Source organism: Mytilus edulis, chromosome 5, assembly GCF_963676685.1.
Source record: "Mytilus edulis chromosome 5, xbMytEdul2.2, whole genome shotgun sequence".
Taxonomy (NCBI): domain Eukaryota; kingdom Metazoa; phylum Mollusca; class Bivalvia; order Mytilida; family Mytilidae; genus Mytilus; species Mytilus edulis.
In genome coordinates, this window is record NC_092348.1 from 87,699,545 (window position 1) to 87,722,289 (window position 22,745).

Below are 22,745 nucleotides of genomic sequence, written 5' to 3' on the forward strand. Positions count from 1 at the left end.
TGAGATATGATGGTCATTTTTGTCTTTGATGAAGTGGAATGTTGTCCCATTATCTGTACCTTACATGAAGGAGAACTCCCCTAGGGGGAGATAATCATCACCTTTTGTGTTGTTACATCATGTACTAATCTATCATTGTTTGTATCTATTGTCATCTCTGTTGTAGATGGTGTTAAGATAATGTAGATGTCTCCATTTCTATAAAGGTGTAATAGTGTCCAGGAGAAGTTTTAAGAAAATTAAGAGTCAAGAGTGAAAACGAAAGTCACCTCCTTCAAAATAGTTTATTAGTGATGGGGATGGGGTTAAGAAATATTACATTGACTTAATTACACTGCATGTTTATTACCTTGATGAACTAGGAAATATCAGTTTTGGAAAATATATATGTTTTTTTAACCGGATTTTTGTGACAAAAATGTCGGTTATTGATTTGGGGATGTACGGCGGGCGGTCGGGCGGCAATCAAATGTTGTCCGTGCATTAACTCATGAACCGTTCAACCAAAGCTTTTAAAATTTTAATATGTTGTTACTGACAACTAAATGAAGGTCAAGTTCAATAATGGCGATTTTGACTTTTACCGTTCAGGAGTTATGGTTCTTGAAAGATTGAAAAATTGAGTTTCCAGTCGTGTCTGCGCATTTACGCATGAACTGTTCTACCAAAGCTTCCCAAATTTTAATATGTTGTTACTGATGACAAAATGGAGGTCAAGTTCAATAATGACAATTTTGACTTTTACGGTTCAGGAGTTATGGTTCTTGAAAAATTGAAAAATGGTGTTTCCAGTCGTGTCCGTGCATTTTCTTATAAACCATTCAACCAAAGCTTTTGAAATTTTTATATGTTGTTACTGATGACAAAATAGAGGTCAAGTCCAATAATGACGATTTTGACTTTTACCGTTCAGGAGTTATGGTTCTTGAAAGATCGTAAAATGGTGTTTCCATTCACGTTGTTGCATATATTTACTAATGAACCATTCAATCTAAGCTTTTCAAATTTTAATATGTTGATACTGACTAAAAAATAGAGGTCAAATTTGATATTGACGATTTTCACTTTCAGCATTCATCAGTTATGGTTCTTGTGATATTGCCAGGACACAAATAAATGTTAATAAATCCGGTTTGCTGTCGTTGTGACAGCCTCTTGTTTTAAAGATATACATTGTATATAGATTGAAGAGATTTTAATTCACCATGAAAAATTGTTGCCTCTTAAAATGTTTATTTTAGTTTAAAGATCTAATAAAAGCTGCAGATATATTTTGAATTTCTTCTGAAGTTTTTATTGTTGGGGGAATTTAGATTAACCATAAAATATTCTAGTCAACTTCAATCTTCACTAAAAAAATGGTAAAAGTTGGTTGAGTGCTTGGCTATGTCTTTATGTTTTGTTTGTATGCTTGGTGATTTGAATTTATGTTTCTGGCTGTCTATAAACCAGACATGTTTATGCTTTAATGTCTGTATATTTAATGAATTTAGAGCATAAAGCTTACTATATCAATTACTGAGGCAATGAAAATTTAATGTCCAACCATAGGCTATTATAGGCTGTCTTGGCTTTAATTATTGGGGAGGCTCATGTCTGCTTGATAGCTGTAGGGTGTGATGGAGGTTTGGCCACACATTATTCTCTTGTTATACAGAAACATACAGATAATGAGAAGAGATTTTACTAGTTGTTTGGCCATAATTTGGGTGTTAAATTCATCTTTCCAATTAATTCTGAGGCTGTCTGGTCATATATAATTGGCAGTTTGGTTGCCATCCTTTCAATTAAAAGAGGATTTTTTAGAGCCATAAAAATTGGGAGTTCTTGGCAGTGATCAGTATATATCATTTAACTGTATTGGTTATTTCAAACATTTATGTTTAGAAGTGATACTGATAGTCTATTCTTGGAAGATTTAAAGAACTATATTTCCAAATACTACAAATATAGCCATTTTAGGACTTTCAATAATCAGGTTTATGGATTTCCATGTCTGTGATTTGATTAATTATAAATTTATTGATTGTTTTATAGTACTTTATAAGTCGGTCACCCTTGCAGAATGTGAGGGGGAAAACAAGTTTTAGTTTAGTAGAAATCTACTTTGACAGTTAGTTTTAGGATTCTTTATTATACATTTTATACTTTGTAGTGTACCAAGATACATGGTAGGGTTAAACTAGTATCATTTAGTAAGTTTAATTATAAGCACAGGAGTCTGGCTAAAAGTTGTTTTTTTATCAATTAAAAAATTAACTGAATTTATGATAATCAAAAAGTAGGTCATAAAGCATAAAATTTATGTCAGCTTAAGGTGGAACAAACAGGGAGATAACTCTGTAAAAATCTGCTAAAGAACAAAGACATTGAGTTAGAAAATAAGAAAGCCTGCTCCTTTACCCTAATGCATCAGGACACTCACTCTGGAGACAAATTATCAATGGTTAACATGTGATGTTAATTCTGGGACATAATGAATGCTGATGGGATTTTGATACATCTTTCAATGATGGGGAAAAATGAAGATGGCATTTGATGTTATAAGTAACAAACTTTGACATTACTAAGTAGATGTCAAGAAATATAGTTACATGATGAAAGACTTAATTATGTTACTTTTTTATAATCTTTGTCCTTGTTTTACTTTGATTATAAAATGCGTACAGAAATGACCTCATGAAAATTGATGTTTTTGATACTGAATATTTTTCTTGCCTAATGATCCACACGCCATTGACCATCCTTTCTTGTGTAAGATAAATTAGTCAGCAACATTGGAGGTATATGTAGAAAGATGATCATAACACATATGGTTTGAAGTAGTCCACTTGATACCATTGTAGTTCAGTTAACATTCAAAACAAACAAAAAACTCTTTTTTTCTCACTGTGTTTAGACTTGATGTCTACAAACTAGGTCAAGTTGACCAGTTGATTATTTTGGCTATGTAACAGTGGAAAGGGCAAATATTTTTTCAGTGAAGGAAATGTTTGTTTTAGATAATATTTGATATATTGGTCAGCCTCCCTGCCAGGCCATCTGTCAATAATCAGGGGGGAATGGTGTGAATGACTTAAGAATCAAAGGGAGATAATTAGACTGGATGCAGGGTACTAATTTGTCATACTCATTCACGTGAAATCTTTAGGTAGGTTGTAACGTTTTCTAAATAAAAACTTGTGGTAGGCCTTCGGCCAGTGATAAATATTGTGAAAAATAATAGTAACTTATCTAAAAGAGATGTCAGTTTGTATGCCAAATAAACTTATTTTACGATTGATGGCTTTTTAAATATCTAGAATTCATTGTTTCTTCTTAGTGTTCATTGACTTTAGGACTTGGAAAAATACTTCAATATGACATCAATTAGGTACAGGGTAGTAGGCACCAGGTAATACAATTATCACACAATGAAGTTTTTTCGTCCTGCTTTGAGGTCACTGAATATCAGTATATTACCTCATAGTTTTGCTGTAAACTATCCATGAACTTTTTTTTTAAAGTTTGATAATGAGATTTTTTTTTATCCTATTTGCAAGGAGACAAATTGGACAAAAAAGTGTGGGTTTGAAATTCAGAATCCAAAACAGATCTTGACCACAACATATTTAATTGTGGGGTAATTATGTCTAAATGAGACACATCCCAACAACAGAAATAAAAAATGACATCTTATGGACAAAAAAGGCAGGTGTCCATACCTTATGAAGACCATACTTTAACCTATAATGGTTTACTTTTACAAATTGTGACTTGAATGGAGAGTTGTCTCATTGGCACTCATATCACATCTTATATCTATGTCTAAATGAGACACATCCCAACAAAAGAAATAAAAAATGACATCTTATGGACAAAAAAGGCAGGTGTCCATACCTTATGAAGACCATACTTTAATGTATAATGGTTTACTTTTACAAATTGTGACTTGAATGGAGAGTTGTCTCATTGGCACTCATATCACATCTTCTTATATTTATATTATGTCAAAATGAAATTCCCATGTCATATGAATTTCTTAAAAGATGCACAGTTGATATCAGACTTTATAAGATTGATTTACCAATTATTTTTTTTCATCAAGAACCTGCAATTCCATATATACTCCTGTATAGAATTACTTTTTCAAAAATTCAGGATATTATTTATTGCCTCCTAAATAACAATAACCTGGACTGCATGTCTAAGGAATGAAGTATGACAGAAATATGAAATATTACTAGGAACTTATAAGTATCAGGTTTTTCATACTTCAGACTATTGTATCCTGTGTATATTACATGATTAGGAAAAACAGGGTCAAAAGTCTGCTTGGTTAACAGCTAAGGGAGGTAACTATTGGCTTGTTATTTTTGAATTTATTATGAGGATCTGGGAAGTCATTTATAAAAGAACTCCATTAAAACACATCTTTAACTTAAGTATGAATGGTCTTGGAATTGCTCAGATGTATCAAATATGGACCATTAAGGAGCATCACAATCAGTCACGCTTTATAAAACCAGTAGACAGTCAAAGGATTTAATTTCCAGGAACCAGTTGACTGATCATTCCTGACAAATTGAGAGTCATTTGTGAGCTCATGTGTATTCCATAGAACAGTCTATCACCAATATATAAAAACAAATTTGTCTGAAAATAAATTGTTAAATGTCCTTCTTTATGTCAGAGATAAGCATGGAAATAGCGATCTTAAGAGAGAAACAGCTATAAACTACTTATTATTGGAAAATTACATGGAATTTGTCTGTAGACTAATTTGTTACATGCAATTGAATGTCAAATTCCAAGATTTTTCTTCACCTTAATAGTCATAAAATAGGGAAAGAAGTAATTTTATGGAGTCTATTTAATGTTTAGATGGGTAGATAATAGTATCAGAACTACATCAGGACAAAAAGATATACTCAAATCTCTAGTTAGAAATAAAAAAACAATTTCAACATGTATAGACTTTGTAATTGTTTATTATCTTGCAATATATTTTGTACTAATATGTTATAAAGGTTTTGTAATTGTATTGTTGTGTGGTTACTTATCTTTATATTATACAATTGACATTGCGGTTATGGTGGTTTCTATCTTTATATTATATGGTTGACATTGCGGTTATGGTGGTTTCTATCTTTATATTATATGGTTGACATTGCAGTTATGGTGGTTTCTATCTATATATTATATGGTTGACATTGCGGTTATGGTGGTTTCTATCTTTATATTATATGGTTGACATTGCGGTTATGGTGGTTTCTATCTTTCTATTATATGGTTGACATTGCGGTTATGGTGGTTTCTATCTTTATATTATATGGTTGACATTGCGGTTATGGTGGTTTCTATCTTTATATTATATGGTTGACATTGCGGTTATGGTGGTTTCTATCTTTATATTATATGGTTGACATTGCGGTTATGGTGGTTTCTATCTTTCTATTATATGGTTGACATTGCGGTTATGGTGGTTTCTATCTTTCTATTATATGGTTGACATTGCGGTTATGGTGGTTTCTATCTTTCTATTATATGGTTGACATTGCGGTTATGGTTATGGTGGTTTCTATCTTTCTATTATATGGTTGACATTGCGGTTATGGTGGTTTCTATCTTTCTATTATATGGTTGACATTGCGGTTATGGTGGTTTCTATCTTTATATTATATGGTTGACATTGCGGTTATGGTGGTTTCTTCATGCAATAGATTGGTAAATTGAGACATCATGGACATGGCATAATCAACTTTCAAGTCAATACAGTTTACATATATAGTCTAATACTGGTAACTAAACCTCTCAGTCCAATGGCATAAAAATAGGTTCTTGTGAAGTACTAAGGTATTTAGTGAATTTTGCAGTAAAATGTACATTGAATTTGAAGTAATTGCGAGAAAACTAACTGTCTTATTTCATTTATTTGGCAAATGATCATTACCATAAGTATACATGCACATCAAGGCATGGTTTGTCTACCAATTTTCTGTTAAACATGACAGACATACAGCCTATCCTCATATATATTCTTTATAAAATAATAGATATGCTAGGAGTATAACTACAGCTTCAACATTTGGCTGTGCCATTAATGAATATGAAGGACTAAAAATTTGTGAGAATGATGTTATTTGTCTAGTCTATAAATACGATGCCAGTGCAGATAATTTTGATATAAATGGCTTGCTTTGTGACCAGATTGCAAAAAGTCTTTCCCTACCCAAACTCATGTCAGTTGATTGCTTATTTTCATCACTTTGTTATTAAAGTTAACTCAAGTGAATTGTGCAGAAAATTTTATCAAAAGAAATTAGTCTGTAGACTGATTCTATGATGTAACACACATCAGGGGACCAGTCATTAATCATTATTTCTATCAACATGGGTCATTTGCTGTTATTTAAACTGTTTGTATAATTTGTCTTTGCCAATCAGTTTGACTTAAGAGATAGCATGCACATTCAAATATATATTAACTGAGAGTAGATCAGATAACTATGGTCATATAGATATGAGAGAATGTAAATTCATTTTCTTGTGATTGATGTCCATACATATTATAAAACAGATAAATGGTACAATTATAGGAATTCTTTTATAAAAAGCTCACAATTTGTCAGAGCTAATAGATGATACACATGTAACTTTATATAACATCAAGGTCTGAGAAAGCTGTCAAAAGAACATGTTAGAAAATATTACTAAAAGAAGAAAAAAGATGCTTCACAAACAAATGGGGAATGTGTCCATGGGACACAGATGAAGCCCCAGCTTGCATAAAACGTTATAAATGAACATAGCTTATGGACAGACGAGGGTAAAACTTATTGTGCCCTTCACTACAATGGGGACATAAAAATAGCAAGTTTGAGGATTTCTTAAAAGACACAATGTGGTACTTTTAGATATCAAAGACAAAAAATTACAGGAACTTTATCACATTCAAGTGTACAAATCAGTAGAATAACAGACAATTTAAACTAATTCACTTTATCAAATCACTGGTACCAATTATGTAAACTAATAGTCCTGAATCATGCATGTAATATTTGTAAATGGACAGAGAACTACACCAAAATAAGTAAAATCTTTTGATTGATTGGTAATGATCACAGATAAAAGCCAAGATTGCAATATTTGATACACTGTCCTTTAACTTGTAGCATTTATGGTTGCACTTTCATGGTGATTTATAAATTCCAAACTCCAGCAAGCCAGTAATAAAAACTAAAGAACAACATTTTCATGTTAAAGAGCTACATAATTTTATTTCTCACATTCAGACAACACAGGCGATACCACTCGTAACTTAATGGCCTTTAATTTTTCTGTTATTTCATTTCTATCTTTGCTGCCAGTAATAGTCCAACCCAATAAAATTCTATAATGTAATGTAATAATTTCTTTTGTATGTAAATACTTCTCTTTCATCACAGAGAGAAGTTAGCAGTAATGATTGTCTATGTTTAATATGGGAATACCATATGTAAGTCTGTTTTATAAGTGAACCATTGCTTGTTCTCTGTGTTTTTGCTAATTTAATTGATATTTGATTATTTTTGCTGCCAGAGGTCAGAGGATTATACTCTGCTATTGTTAATTTTAAAAGCAGCACTTAAAAATTGTTCAGGATTAATAAAGTACTTTGTTCTAAAGATCAATTTATTAACCAAATTTTCAGGGTATTTTTACTTAATAGTACAGAAGATACTAACAGCTTTAAGCAACATTTAACTAAGTTATATTGACAACAATTGTCATAGGGCCAATTTGTACTTTAAAGGAATGGTACTGGTACTGAGTCATATTCACCAATCAAATGATATATGTATTATTTATCTGTGCAATGAAATAAATGCTATATTGAATTTTGGAAACTAACGTTTTTTGCTTGTCGGGTCAGGATGAAATGAAAATTTTCTTTCTTTTTTTAATTAGGTACTTGGCATTCTGGCTATGAAAACTATTTACTTTTCGAGAATGTAATACTGTTATTTTCATTGATATCAATTTTTGTGACTGGAGAAAAAGATGCTTTTTCAAAAAGACCTAATTTTGTGATTTTGTTCCATTACGCTTCTATCAAAGTAACTCAAGGGGTATTTCATTCTGGTTCCCTCTTACTGAAGAAATCAATAATATCAATAAAAAATGGAAAGTACTTGACATGGGCAGTCTATGCAGAACTTTCCAGCCTATCTTTAAGTGTCTGACTTCACAGTTCCTCTAAGCCTAATTAAAAAATAAATTGAAAACTAAATAAAGAACCTTATTCCAATTTAAAAACCACCTACCATAAAAACAGCAGCCACTTTGGAGAGTATATATAATTACAAAGTGTTAATATACAGGCTTGATTGATGTAATAGCATCTGATAAAGTCAATGTTCAGGTATTAAACATTTCTGCAGTTGGTGTATTGTTTATTTATCTAACTTTATCCATAAATCTTCCTATATAAATTCTGGAAGTCTGAGTATCTACAGAACCAGATGATAATCTTTGTGAGAGTTGATGATGGCACAGTTTTACATTGAAGTGTCTGTATAGTTGAATGTGTACAGTACCATTTGATATGATCTTTGGCTTTTTTGGCTTCTATTTTCATATTGCATCTAAAAATTTCTTCTGAAAAACATTTGTTACAGAAGAGTAGTGCTAATTGATGTTTAGAGACATTTTGCTTATGTCCATTCCATTCCTTTATCTATTCATTCTTTTTCGTCCATTAATACACACCATTTGTATCCAAGACTCCGGCTAAACCAGAGACTGATCTATTCATTCTTTTTCATTCATTAATACACACCATTTGTATCCCAGACTCCGGCTAAACCAGAGACTGATCTTTTCATTCTTTTTCGTCCATTAATACACACCATTTGTATCCCAGACTCCTGCTAAACCAGAGACAGGATATCAATCCTTCAATTTTGTATCTGATACTTAGTTGAATGCTTACCAAAGGAAGGTGGTCGTCCTGGGTATATTAAAGGCGGCTCCCTTTACCATTAAAAACTAACCCACTATGAAGTAGCATAATAGTGTTGAAAGTGGCATTTAAAGCACCAATCAATACATGAGTTGTATCCTTTATGATTGGTTATCGGAGCTTCTGGCAGTGATTTCTGTAGCAGTTACTTTACAGACTGTTTTCACCTTAGCAGTATTTAAAAACTTTCATTAGCACAGATTTTAACACGTGCAGTTGAATTATTTTTGAAAATAATACTAATACATGTATCAATGAAAATGATGGCAATTGTATCCCTCAGAGCAATCTGCTCTTTAAGAAATTCTCTAAAGAATAGTCATAGTATTATAAAACTATATTTTTTTTTCCAGAGTTTATTGGTGAGTTAACTGGACTATTTTGCTTCCAAACTTTACTTTTCAGATATTTTTAACCGGATTTTTGTGACAAAAATGTCGGTTATTGATTTGGGGATATATGGCGGGCGGGCAATCAAATGTTGTCCGTGCATTAACTCATGAACCGTTCAACCAAAGCTTTTAAAATTTTAATATGTTGTTACTGACAACTAAATGAAGGTCAAGTGTAATAATGGCGATTTTGACTTTTACCGTTCAGGAGTTATGGTTCTTGAAAGATTGAAAAATGGAGTTTCCAGTCGCGTCCGTGCATTTACGCATGAACTGTTCTACCTAAGTTTTCCAAATTTTAATATGTTGTTACTGATGACAACAAAATGGAAGTCAAGTTCAATAATGACGATTTTGACTTTTACTGTCAGGAGTTATTGTTCTCGAAAGATTGAAAAATGGTGGTACCAGTCGTGTCCGTGCATTTATGCATGAACTGTTTTACCAAAGCTTCCCAAATTTTAATATGTTGTTACTGATGACAAAATAGAGGTCAAGTTCAATAATGACGATTTTGACTTTTACCGTTCAGGAGTTATGGTTCTTGAAAGATTGAAAAATGGTGTTTCCAGTCGTGTCCGTGCATTTTCTCAGGAACCATTCAACCAAAGCTTTTAAAATTTTTATATGTTGTTACTGATGGCAAATTAAAGGTCAAGTTCAATAATGACGATTTTGACTTTTACCGTTCAGGAGTTATGGTTCTTGAAAGATTGTGAAATGGCGTTTCCATTCACGTTGTTGCATTTACTCATGAACCATTCAATCTAAGCTTTTCAAATTTTAAGATGTTGATACTGATGACAAAATGGAGGTCAAATTTGATATTGACGATTTTCACTTTCACCATTCATCAGTAATGGTTCATGTGATATTGCCAGGACACAAATAAATATTAATAAATCCGGTTTGCTGTTGTTGTGACAGCCTCTTGTATTCATTTGTGTGTGAATGCATACAATGTTAAAGAGTAATTCAGGAAGTTTTTGGACAATTGTTTATAATGGTAAACAGTACACTGGTTTACACTGTAGTCCAGAGAAAAGATAGTTTAATTACTTTCTGTTAATTACAGAGAAATAGTTTGGCAACTTACATTGACTAAGGTTGCCAATTGCTAATTTTCTCTCACTTTGAAGTTGTCATTGGTAGAGTAGTACAGTGATTAACTAATGGATTTACCGCTCAGCAAGGGTGTAGATTTCCACGAAGGACATGTGACTTTTACATCTTTAACATTCGGTACCTGGCAAGTGGTCTTGCTGTTGTTTTAAAGTGTTGTTCTAATTATTGCTCTCTCATGTTTTTAATTAAAGATTTGTAGTGGTTGGTTTTTTTAGTTTGACAGGTAAATGATGGAGAACTATAATATTCCCCATTCCAAACACGCAGAAATTTCATTTATCAAGTTGAAAAGTTTAATGAAGAAAAGACAAAATAAATTTTATTTTCACATTATTGGAAATGCATTATTGTGTCTTTGTTTTTCAGATATCCAGTAGTTTTAGTGGATGGGATTTATAAAATAAAGTTGCATGCTTTTTTGGTAAGTAAAATATTCAATGATCTGTTCATTATATGTACATAAAATTGAGAATAGGGAATGGGTCAAAGAGACTAACAACCCGACCAAAGTGCAGATAACAGGCCAAGGCCGCCAATGGGTCTAAATGCAGCGAGAAACTCCCGCAACCAGAGGCATGCTTCAGCTGGCCCCAAAACAAAAATGTATACTAGTTCAATAATAATGGATGTCATAATATAGGATTGATTGATTGTTGGTTGCTTTACGCCGCATTAGCACAAAAAGGCCCATAATATAGGAATTAGTTCCTATCACACCTATACATATCCCCATTGAGGCTGGTCAATTTTCAAATGTAGGCTAAATTTGATATTGTTTTCTGCTTATAATCTGATGGGAAAAAATCTTGTGCAACATCATTATGATACAATATTATTTAGTCGAGGGAAATAACCACCAAACAGAATTATATAGATAAGACAGTTGGTTTCCATTTGAATTGTTTTACACTTAGTCATTTTTCAGGCCCATTATAGCTTGCTGTTCAGTGTGAACCTGAAGGCTCTGTGTAATGAAAGTAGTACTTAGACCTATTATTGTAAATTTTGCCGTGATATAGCCTTTTTGTGCTGATGCGGTGTAAAGCAATTACCAATCAATCAAGCAATATAATTGTTAACTTGTTGCACACAGTACCTTGGATGGAGAGATGTCTCATTGGCACAGTAGAGTCGTACCACATCTTCTTATGTATATTAAATAACCACCAGTCTGTATTTTTCTCTCATGTGAACAGACCAGAAAAGTTGTTAAAATATCCAGAATACAGTGTCCATTTACAATGGTTGTATTTTGTTTTTCTATTGATAATCACAGTCAGCAGTAACAATTAAACTAATTGGTCTTTGCCAATCAGCCTTAAGCAAATATACTAGCTAATTAAAGGAGGAATTTTGGCTGGACATGTTTGCCAACAAATAGTCATATTACTGCATTTTTCTTTTCTTCAGACTGACAAAATATTACTTCAAGTTAATAGGTTTATGTGACTAAAAAGAGATTACCTTTTTTTAAATGTATTCTGGTGCCAAAACTTAGACAAGAGCAAGTGAAAATACATAAATTTAAAGGTTTTTGTACCATCATCAGCTAAATGTGCATTTATACCTTGCCATATGGTATTCACTTGAACATATGAAGAACTGTAAATGTAAAATTATTACATGAACGGGAATGTTGTGATTTTTTATTCAGACATTCACCTCACATGGTTATGATTTTTAAAATGGGATATGGAAACAAATACTTGTAAATATGATATCCTCTTTTGCAAAGGGAGGCAACTAAACCTGTATTTAGAAACAAACCAACATCACCATGGCCAATAACAATATTATAAGAATCTAAAACTCCAATCATTGCTCAGACTTCCAATGTGCTAACCATTTATAAGAAGTTTTTACAAATACATGCTGGCCTTGTTATACACGTATGATGAATTTATGATAACTTTGATGATTATTCAGACATAGTTTTGGTCCCAGAAGACTATACCTCTAATGGAGGGTACAGATAAGCTGATCATCAGATGTAGACATATAATTGGTAATAATACATCTTGATCTATTGTTTGATATACTATCACTATCTCTTGTAAACAATGCAACAGTCTACACTATCTTCTGATTTCCTCTGTGTAAAGGTTACCCATGATATGTTGCGGGTTAAAGCTGTTCGTGTAATGGAAGCACTGCTCAGTAGTTTAGGTTTGTTTCTGATTTCCTCTGTGTAAAGGTTACCCATGATATGTTGCGAGTTAAAACTATCTAGATATGTAGTGGAGGCACTGCTCAGTAGTTAAGGTTCGTTTCTGATTTCCTCTGTGTAAAGGTTACCCATGATATGTTGCAGGTTAAAGCTATTCGTGTAATGGAAGCACTGCTCAGTAGTTTAGGTTTGTTTCTGATTTCCTCTGTGTAAAGGTTACTCATGATATGTTGTGGGTTAAAGCTGTTCGTGTAATGGAAGCACTGCTCAGTAGTTTAGGTTTGTTTCTGATTTCCTCTGTGTAAAGGTTACTCATGATATGTTGTGGGTTAAAGCTATTCGTGTAATGGAAGCACTGCTCAGTAGTTTAGGTTTGTTTCTGATTTCCTCTGTGTAAAGGTTACTCATGATATGTTGTGGGTTAAAGCTATTCGTGTAATGGAAGCACTGCTCAGTAGTTTAGGTTTGTTTCTGATTTCCTCTGTGTAAAGGTTACCCATGATATGTCTTGGGTTAAGAATGGAAGTACTTTTCATATCCAGATCATTGAACACTATAATCTAAAATTTTGAAAACAAAAATATCTGATTGCAATACTTTGATATTGTGATTTGAACAACACATAAGTACTGTGGATTTAGTTATTTTCGTGGGTATTAATTTTCATGTATTGAGAAATTTGCATTTTGTGGATATTTGATTTCATGTTTTTTTCGAAGTCTGCATATATTCCTTTAGGAAGTTTGTAACTTGTTGAACATTTTAATTCATGGTTCTCTTGTACCATTAATCTTGTTTTTAATATCATTGTTTGTATTGTATCATGAAAATTATTGATGTTGTAATGTTTATGCCCTTTGGGGCCCATAATTTGAAATAAAATATCTTCCAAGAAATCCATAAAAAATGGTATCCAACAAATATTAATGTATCTACAGAATGCAAGTTTAAAGTTAAATTTTGTTGTTTCAAGTGTTTTACTACAATTATCAGACTGAAAGAAAATTTTATTTAAATTTGTGTTGTTTCAAGTATATTACTATATGTACAACTATTATACTGAATTTTTTTTTATCTAAAAATTCATCATTATTTGCAGCAAACATTTCGAAAGGAAATTTCCAAATAGGATACACCATCACCTAACCCTGATAAAATATGTACTATCATGTTGGGATTAACTCTGTTTTGATATATTGACTCAGAATTATGATACTTATTATATATTGATGTTGGCAGACATATATATTGGGGATAATATAATATTTGTTTTTAATACTGGACAAAACAGAAGTTGATTGGAGTCTTCTAAGGTGAGCATGGTCAAGGATTGTAGTTAACCAGGAGTTCAAGAAATTAAAATAACAAGTGATGAAAAATACACTAAGAAAATACCTCAAGTTTAAGCTCAACATGTAGACGGATTATCTATTAAGTGAATCAAGGATTTGTAAATTTTATGGTATAGTTTAGTAGTATGTCCATTATCACTGAACTAGTACACACTTGTTAAAGGGCCAGTTGAAGCACGCCACAGGGTGCTGGATTTTCTCGCTTGTATTGAAGACCACCGCAGACCCATTGGTGGCCTTCGGCTGTTTTCTGCTCTTTGGTCCTGTTGTTGTCTCTTTGACACATTCCCCATTTCAATTCTCAATTTTATTCTTACAATACAAATCCTTGAGGGAATATATATGTCAGATGGTTGTTTATAAAGTGCTAATTCACAAGGTAACAGTCCACAGAAAGACCTTTCAACCTTCCCAGAATAACTATACTGACACTGCATGCAGAAGCAGCAAGGGGTTGACAAAAAATGAAAAATGCCACAACAGCTTAAAACTAAGCATAAAAAATCCACAACCATTGTCTCTTTTAAGCTTGCCAAATGCTATTCTGCCCCAAAGATTGCTGAAACAAATAGTGGAAAGTACTGAACAAGCTGAAATTGATACATGTACCACCATTTCAAGCTGAAACAAAGCATGTGAAATGTTACCAGTGTTGAAACTAAACATGAACATTGCTAGATTCTAAGTTAAGGTTCAAATTGTGTAGACAGCAAAAATCAACCTCATCGGCATAGAAATGTCTGTATTCTACTGTTGTATTATCATCTGGTAGAATAAAAATGAAGTTCTAAAAGTTGAATCTGAAAGTTGAGGCACTTAATTGAATGATATCAGTTTTACATTGGACAAAGACAATACTAAATAGAGACTTTATAATGTTTAATGAAGATTGTAGGAAACCTTTACGCACTGTATCTTTTGATGAAAAAACCATCCCTTTTAACACACTTTTCTAAATATAGCAATCATTAATATTGTTACAACGAACCTTCTTATAAGCTTTATAACACTTTATTCTTATTCATAATCACTCTTTGGTGTTTTAACCAATCGATGAAATACTTTCAGTGCTAGCAGGTTACTTACACCAGTATTTAAAAAATATGAAATATGAAAAGCTTAGAATATAACTAATTAAAAGCTTTAATTATAATGGATGAAAAACTTTTATTATAACGGATGGAAGCTTAGAATTTAACTGAATTAGAATCCATTAATAGGATATATGTGCAGTACTGCACTGCAATCTCTGCTGAGGGTTAGACTCCTACCTAGATTGTATCTGTTCTATTGATAGGAGATAATTGATATTAGCTGGAGATGATTTGTAACTTCCCCCCCTCTTATACAAACAAACACCTTTACCTTTGTGATACACAATCTACATGTTTTTCCTGTTTATATATCTCTGATACAACATGATTTCAAATTTCTGCATATTTTTGTGTTTATTTGTGAATATCTGATGTTTCTTTGTAGTTGTGATTAATACCTCTGATTGGATTCCATTATATAAACTAACTGAAGAATTCATATCATTAAAATAATAACAGATATATTCCGATAATTAGCCAACATTTACCCCTGACAATTTCCACAGAAATTCTGTTTATTTTGGTTCTGATAAGATTTTTTGGTATCTTCTGAGGAAATTTTTATCAGTGTCTTGTGCAATCTAACAGAAGTGTTAAATGTTTAGAATTTCTGTCTTGACTTTTTTCTCTGCATCTTGAAGAGTTAGATTAAGTTTTGATTAGACTCGGGTAAATAGACTTGTGGGTTTTTTATGTCTGGATTTAATATTTGACATAACACAGTTGATTTAGATATGAATGAAAGAAGACAGGGTTATATGTCAATGAGACTGCAATACAATGACACATTTTGTTTTCTGTAGTCTTCATCGCTAAACAAGTGTGGAAACAATAAAATCTTGAATTATGAATAGAATCTTGTCACTTTTGAAACTTTTTGTTGTACACCTTCATGAAACAGGATATTAGCAGGATCAGCTTTAAGATGTGACATACATTTTTATATATAAATTTTACTAAATTGAATCACATTATCTTTGAAAGGAAAGTAATATCTTGCCCTTTTAGAGCACCTGTGATGACAAATGTTTTTTTTTCTCTCATTCAGATCTAAAAATTTCTGCTTTTTTCAACTTTTTTGTAGTTTTATATATATAAACACACATTAGCGCAAATAACCTTCTGTTCTGCCTTGTAAGCCAAGTCTGCTGAATAATTCTTGTAGGTACAAAACTAAAAGACCTGTGCTTTGGTTATAGCAAAATGACAGGAGTTTATATACATGATATATATATCTTATTTAACACATGATTTTTGATATTTGAAGTTATGTGAAACAACTTATTTGATTTTATAATGTTGTTTGATTGCTGTCTGACTAAATTTCCCAAATCTCATTTTATTCATAGGTGATTGAATTAAAAGGACAAGTGGATTACTGCCTGGTTAACCTAGGAGTTGATGTTGTAAGTAGATATAACAGTAGCTAAGAAATCGGTTTATACATGTAATTGTCTGAGCCTTGAATGTAAGATGTTATTTTTCTGGTCTTCTCAACTACAAGCTGTGCATCCCAATTAAGTCAGAACACTTAGATATGGTTCTTTTATATTCTTTATTGATATTTGTTCCATGTATAGAAAATTTACACAGAATTTGTTCCCAGCTTACCAACCCACAAAACAGTTTGGGACTAAACTGTGAATGATAAAACAAGTGGGGCATCCGGTTGCTCGTTGCTAGAAACACATTCTTGTTTACAAAGTATTTTTCTCAAAAAGACCTTGACTTTGCATTTCTTTAAGAGTTAACTGAAAAATAAGCTACTGAAAAATATGATGACTGTTGTTCTCCAGAAATAAATTGATGATAATTGCTGAAGATATAAATGTTGACACATATTTTTTTGAGACAAAGGTAGGCTATTTATCAGATGGAGTCTCTCTACAATAGCCACTATCAGACAGTGTAATCTTTGGCAATACACTCTTATGATGTATACTGTAATCTCTGGAATGCTGTTGTTGGCTCCAAACTTTGATCTCATTTGATAAAATTCATTCAAGGAGTTTAGATTTACCAATATTCTAACTAGATTACTGAGGAGAATTTTAAAATCCTAAGGTCCTTCCTCTGCCAGTTTTTCAGCACTTTGTCTGTGATCATATTATTGATTGTGAATGGATGTATATGTAAACTGCTGTGTCAGCACTTATGTTTTTCAATGTTAAAAGTTCAGTGTATAATTCATACTTCTGCTCTTCATAATTTTTTCAGACTGATTTTTTTTACTGGATGCAATTGGCATACCCTTTTTTATACATCAGAACTGATTTGCAATATAGCCTATTCTTTATAGTTAAGTTTTCATATCTGAATTATAACTCTTTTAAAGAAGTATCAATTGTTGCATACTTTTTGAAGCTTTTAAAATTATGAACTAAATATGTTGTCCTGTGAATACTTTGAAATTGACCCAAATTGTCTGCTGCTCTGGTCAGTATAATTGGACCACTGGGTTGACTGGTTTGTGATAAGGTCAGTACCATAAGACGGCTACCTTAGTGTTCCCTCAGCCAAAGATTCCAAGTATGAGTAGTGTTTTTGAAATTTTGTGGACTTTCATGAATAATTTAGGACTACTTATAATTCATGCTGCAGTAAGCATAACCCTGTACAGTTGGCTTACTTCTGATTTTGGCTACATGCATTATTATAAGACTAACATTATTTTGGATTGTTCTATGGCAATAAACTTAACTTTGAGATGGACACAGGCTTTCTGAAACCTTTTGTCTTGGACAATGATCTTAGTCAGCAGTTTCGTGCAGTAGACAGTTTAATTGTTATTTAAATATGGCCAACTTGTTAATTGACTCTATTTGAGAATTGTTTTTTGAAAATTTTCTTTTTATTTGTCAATCTGTTACTGTCCCGACATGTCTTTATCAGATTGTAAAACAGACTAATGAGATGAAAAGTCATGACAAATCCTATCTATGGTAAACAAATTTACCCACTTGTATTTTCAATATTTATCTAAGACTGATAATTCAGATGTTGCCACATCAGTCATTATCCATTGCTGAAAAATTGTTGTTGATAATAAGATTTAAATTGTGATAATATGATTGAAATGGACAGCTATTTTGTAATGTCTGGATCTCTAAATGTATTACATTGGTAAAGTCACAAGGGACATGTATCAAATTTCCAGCTGCTGTAATCAACAACATATAAATACATTGTTCATATTAGACATTGCAAAATTGTTTTATTTGCTCTATTTGAACTGTAAGTTTTAATATGCACACCAGTTATTGGGATCTGAAATCCAGATAGGGATTGCAAACTCCTTTTGTTCCAAACCCTAGGTATAGTTGATAAAAAATACAAATTGTGGGAAGTAAAATGTGGATCAGATTTCCATTGAGGATTATGCTCTTTGCAATTGATTCAGATTTTACTGGTCCACCATTTTGATCCCTCTGCTGATTTCAGACCAAGGTACCCAGTGTGATAAGACATCAATAATGATTTGAAATTGCATACAAAATTGTGTCATTTTCTACATGTGACCTAGGAATTTTTGGATGACAGCAATTATGATTTATTTTCACACTTTGCTTATAAACTTGCATCAGCCATCTAGCTGAAAGATTTAAAATGAGAATTAACACTGCAATGAATTCAAACCCGTATCACTTTTTAAAAACCAAAAATCTAATTTCACTTCCATCAGCAAAACACATTAGTTTATAGAGTACAAATACATATGTGTTTCAATTGAAAAGTATAGAAATAATAGAATGCTTATAATATAACATCTATTATTTGTCTAATCACATTCAGAAAAGTATATGCAAACTTAAGTAAAAAATTGAATGAGACTGAAAAACAAATAATTTAGTTCTCTCAGTATATTGTATTTGTTCAGAATGGTCTAATAGTAAATTATTTAAGTGGTATAGCATCGTTTTATAAAATGAACTAATACAGCACTTGTCTATTACAAATTATATCATCTGTTAGAAAAGAGTTTTCTTTGCAAGAACTCCGAGACTGAATGTGAGGCATTATTAAAAGATCTTAAAATGTTAAAAGACATTTTAACATAGTATTTGGTACAGGGAATTGGCAAAATGTGAATGGTTTTGTTTATAGATTTGAATAGATAAATCCTAGAGATACTGATAATTTCCATAATATATCAAAATATAACTTAACAAGTAACGGGTCACACAATTTTCTTTGTGATAAGAGGTACATTTAACCTTTGTGACAAGAGGTATATTTAACCTTTGTCACTATGGTACTTTTGAAGCAAGCCTTGTACTTCAACAGTAATTTAGTCAACAGTCAGAAAAGCTTGTACCACTTTGTAAAATGGTAAAATACATTTATCTTAAGTTTTTGTAAGCTCTGGAAGGTAATGTGCACTTTACAAACATTTGTACATAGTGTTTTGATACTTTTACAAGTATTAATGCATGTTTGTTGCACAACCAACACTTTAATCGACATAAACCTTTTTAACTGATGCATGCACTGCAATCTCGCATGGGATTATGTGACAATCCGGTGTCATAACCCCAGTCTACTTGCAACATTTAGGAAACATAAACAAATTAAGTTGAGGATGAAATTCTATTGAAGTTGTACATCTGTGCCGACAAAAAAGTGAAAAAATGTTTTAATGATGTAAAGGGGGCTTGCTGCTGGGATAATATTAAGGTATACATTACGCCAATTTATTAAATCTACTAATTTAATTGGACCACCTAGGGTGTAACTTATAATTTATAGAAGATGAAGTGAAAAAATTCAACATAATTCATTGAAATTTATGTCCTGATATATATTCCTTACATTATGGTCATTTTTTATAAGATCAATTTCAGGGAATATAAGGATATAATTATAAGGGAAAATGAAAAATGCTGTAAGATTTATTTTGCCTGGTAGTTATATGAAGAGAGTTAATTAACGTATTACTTAACACCTCTTCAGATGTGCAGCAATCAGACTTATGAAAGCTTGCATGATGAAACTGAATCCAACATTTTACTTGATTAAATACTATTAAATACTCCTAGTATTAATTAACTGTTGCATCATTCAGTTTCTTATATTGCTGATTCCATCATGATTACATGATTACAATTTTGCATGTGAAAATCCTTTTGGAAGCACATAGTACTCACTTTGTCAGTCGGTCCCGGCCATTTTTCTGTTTGCTGAAATCAATGGTTTGTGGATGCTAACTGGAGAACTTGAGCCTCCCATGTTTGAGTTGAATAAATTATATACAGATGAAAAAATATATGGAAAGGGAAAAGGCAAATTGATTTTGGGGTCAAAAGGTCAAGGTCTAAAGACTTGGATCAGAAACTATGAATGAACATTTATACAACTCAAATAATGTAGATTATCCTTTTTTTCCTAATTTAATCTATTTTGTTGTTTTCTTTCATATTCCTAAGTTTTTGGTTATTTTGTGTTTTAATTGTTTTTGCAGAGGTTATGTTAAGATCTCAGTAACCTTAATGATAAATCTGGTAACAGACTTGACCCCTGTACCAGGCTCTTTAACATAGTTATATGTGAAATCTATATATGGAATTATTAACTTAAACATTTCCTGGTATATTTTTTATATGACTTCTTTTACTGTGTGAAGCAATATAGTCACTTGACTTTGACAGGTTATATTAATGGCAAGTACTGTTGGTAATAGATAGAGTACAACCTGTAGTACTATATGTTAAGTAGGATTTGTTCTACAAAGTACAATCCTTAGTACCTTTTTATTAAGCACAATTTGTTTAAAGTATTTCTAATGACAGAAAAATTCTATTTTATCAACATGAGTGTTGAGAACAATAAACGAGAAGTATTCTCTTCACAACCTTCTTATAACAATGATTAATAATACTGAACCAACATTAACACAAAATCCTGAAGAAAAAAAACATTTATGCAATTAAGCCATGTATTGGTGGGGAACAAATTTGACGCATTAGGATTTAAACCTTGTTTTTTCTACAGACAGATAGTCATTTAGAAATTCATCATCAAATTTAGGAAATAATGAGCCTTTCTGAATTGGCCATCAGAAATCTAGTGTGGCCATCAATTGTTTTACTTACACATCATTGATAATCTAGTGCTACTAGCAGGTCAGTCAGTAATGGAATTTTGTCGTAGAAATAGAAAATCAGCCAGGCCAGTGATATAATTTTGTATAATGATGCTTAACACTTTATAGAGTCGTGATCAATTATTGGTATCCATGTGTTTGTTTTCTCTTGTTTTGTCAACTGTTAAGTTTGATCTTTTATCGAGTTATACCTTAACATTGTTATTGTATGTTCCAGTGACAATGGCGATGTAATTCACTTGTCAAAGATTCCAGAACAAGTGCATACAGAATACAAAGCATGTTAAAAAATCAGATAAAAGCACTTTTTTTCACAGATGAATTTCTGGAACATTGGTAATAGAATTTTCAAGCATCAAAACAAGACAACTGTATAAGCATACCAATACAAGGAAAAAACATGATTAAAGTCATTTTTTCTATCTTTTTATCTTGGTATAATGTTAAGATCAAGCCAAAGATCTGTATGCAGATTATGCTGACTATAATTAAGGGGGTAATATTTTTGTTGTTAGAAATAAGTTAGTTGAGCAGGTATTACTAATAGGATGTTTCCCCCATTCTTGACTTCGTAATTAGTTCAGTGTCCTTAACATTTTTACTTTATCTCTATGTATATTGATTTGGATGGAAGTTCTTTACTTTAGAAGAGTTGTATATATGCTCTTGATAGATTTGTATTAGAGTAAAGGACGGTTAAAATAGTTAAATTTTGAAAAGAGTAGCCTGTAGCAATTTTATTGAAATTCTATTGATTTGTTTGCACAAATTTGATATACTGTATTAATATAAGAAGATGAATATTTGGCAAAAAGAAAGTAAAAATTCCTTTGATTCATTTTGTATATTTGACTTAATGGATTATTTGAGAAAGTCTACCAATTTGATATTTCTTAAAATATTCTTGGCAGTGATCTAAGGGCAGGGGGTAAATATGCAACTGTGTCTTTGATTTGCTTACACAACTGAAATTCTTTTAAAAATAGCTATCCAAACATATGGGGAGATAACTCTTGAAAGATAGAAATCAGCTAATGTTTGACAGGGTGGCACTCAATAGGAACCAGTTTAGAATTAGAATTTGAAGTAATCATGACATTTAACATTTGTTTCTTTTGTAACAATTTACCAAGGTGTCAGGGATCACAATTTTCTCTTGTTTACTTTTTTTCCACCCAGACAGCTGTTAATATTCCTCTTACTTCATTGTGATGTATTTGTTTTTTGATAAATAACCAATTAAAACTCAATCAATCAAACAAGAAAACGTAAGCATAAGATGGAGTTTTTGAGAAATTCAATCTTTTGACACATATTGGTTTAAAAGAACATGAAGTTCGCAGTAGTTTGTTAATGAAATGTGAAGATCCTTTAACGAGGGATCTGTCTATCAAACTGTTATAGAATTATTGGATTCGTTATTACTTAAAATGTTAATTAGCACTTTTTAACTCGTTTGTGGCCAGGTTGGCTACATCTGTCTACACAGTCTTCATTAGAATTGTTTTATTTCAGAACACACACTGACATTA

General features: G+C 31.8%; 1 protein-coding gene across 1 annotated transcript in view; it reads left to right on the forward strand.

Moving 5' to 3' along the window:
* Positions 1 to 22,745, forward strand: part of LOC139524717 (roundabout homolog 1-like) — a 192,883-nt gene that overhangs the window by 64,767 nt on the left and 105,371 nt on the right. The window contains exon 5 of the mRNA XM_071319737.1: positions 16,463 to 16,519. The gene's annotated coding sequence lies outside the window, so the exon portion shown is untranslated. The remainder of the gene's footprint in view (positions 1 to 16,462; positions 16,520 to 22,745) is intronic.